Consider the following 2335-nt stretch of genomic DNA (forward strand, 5'->3'; position numbering starts at 1 on the left):
GAGAGAGAGAGACAGAGAGAGAGAGACAGACAGACAGACAGACAGATAGATAGATAGATAGATAGATAGATAGATAGATAGATAGATAGACACAGACACACACACACTCGCACGTATGCACACGCACGCACGCACGCACGCACGCACGCACACATGCACTCACATCTACACACACACACTGCAGTATTGTCATAGTTCAGCTTGAGTGCAGTCACAAACAAAGCATGAATGGAGAGATTCCAAACAATCCTCTTGGCTATTTCCCTCAGCAATTTATTCTAAAATATTCTTAACTTTCGTTGTTGTCTGCACATAATAACACAATCACGCTAACCCTGTCTATCGCGAGTCTAACGTGTCTGCTGTTGGCGTGTCTATTAAGACAAGACATCGCAGACGATCAGACGGACGGACGGACGGGCGGAGGGACATGGCACACACACAGGGAGACATTTTCAGAACCAAATTGTTTCAAGAAGTTAAATATGTTCACCTGAATTGTGATAATGGTGAAATAAGTCTCAACACAAAATACGCACACACACACTCTCTCTCGCTCTCTCTTTCCTTTTGTTACTGTCTGTCTGTCTCTCTCTCTCTCTTTCTCTCCCTTTGTTACTGTCTGTCTGTCTGTCTCTCTCTCTGTCTGTCTCTCTCTCTCTCTCTGTCTGTCTCTCTCTCTCTCTCTCTCTCTTTCTCTCCCTTTGTTTCTGTCCCTCTCTCTATCCCTTTGTCCCCTCTATTTCATTCTTTGTTTCGTTCTCTCTCTCTCTCTCTCTCTAACACTCTGTGCCTGTCTCTTCTGTTTATTTCTTTATCTCTCTCTCTCTCTCTCTCTCTCTCTATTACTAACACTGTCTCTCTATCTCTCTGTCAGTTTTTGTCTCTGTCTTTCTCTTTCTTTCAACTTCACCCTGTAAATCTTTCTTTTTTCTCTCTCTCTCTCTCTGCCTATACCTTTGTCTGCCCTTCATCTTTCTCTCTCACTTTTTCTCTTTCTTTCTCTCTTCTGTCTCTCTCTCTCTCTCCATTCCACGTCTCTCTCTATTCTGTGTCTTTTTCTATTTCCCCTTATCTATCTATCTATCTATCTATCTATCTATCTATCTATTTATCTATCTATCTATTCCTTTGTTTTATCTCCCTCTCTCTCTCTCTCTCTCTCTCTCTCTCTCTCTCTCTCTCTCTCTCTCTCTCTCCCTCTCCCTCTCTGTAAATCTCTACGTTCCTCTCCATCACTCACACACGCAGAGGCAATGCTCTATGATTTTAAATATTCATATTTTGGTAAATTTAAAACAGTGAATAAAAAGGTAAACATAAAATGATTAGCCATGAGTGTCAAAGACTGAAGAACACCACAAAGAAAGACCAGACATTTTCACAAAATATTCAAATCGGTGAACTTTCCAGAATTGAAAGCAAGGCAAAGATCAAAAACAGGCAGAAGAATTTACCGAATGGTTTTGAATGAAAAGTGAATAATCTAAGAAAAATATCAAGGAGAAAAATATTTAAATTTTCTTGCAAAATATAAAGAAAACCGTTTGAGGAAAATTCCGAGTAAATAATAAATCTTAGAAATTGTATATATTTGTGTGTATATATATATATATATGTGAGTAGGGAACCAATTTGGTTAATTTGGACAATTCTGATAGGATTCAAACTAGACACCAGAGTTAATAAGGATGGTACAATATATGGTTAAGAAGTATGGCACTTTGGGCTTGTGTCTTCATCTACAGCCACAGGCTAACTAAAGTCTTGAGAGTGGATTCGGTAGGAAACTGAAAGAGTGTAGTGGGTGCTTTTTATGTGCCAGAAATATATATATATATATATATAAATATATTATTAATAAATTATTTTTTGGCTAATTTTGAAAGAGAATCGGCATTATTTTTATTTGCTGCCGATAAAAAACTGCGCTTGTGCGGTGGATTTGAAAAATTATAACATGTAAGCACGAGGCATGTTCTGTATTGCCTACGACTTGTATGTTAATCTTTGGCTTTCCTGCTGATGAGAGCTTCGCCTAGCAAATTACTTTATTTTGCTGAAGATAGCTTGAAACCATGGTCCAGGAAATAGATAGTAAATGTCTTTATTTTTCATTCCCTTTTGCAATTACCCCTAATTGTGGTTTGGATTTTAATTACTCCTTCTAGCAGGCTAGATATCCAATTATGGCCATCACTTATGTGTTTAAATGTACACTGTATATATAATGAATAATATATATATAAATATACACACACACACACACACACACACACACACACACACACACACACACATATATATATATATATATATATATATATATATATAT

Source organism: Octopus bimaculoides, chromosome 1 (genome assembly GCF_001194135.2).
Source record: "Octopus bimaculoides isolate UCB-OBI-ISO-001 chromosome 1, ASM119413v2, whole genome shotgun sequence".
NCBI classification, from domain to species: domain Eukaryota; kingdom Metazoa; phylum Mollusca; class Cephalopoda; order Octopoda; family Octopodidae; genus Octopus; species Octopus bimaculoides.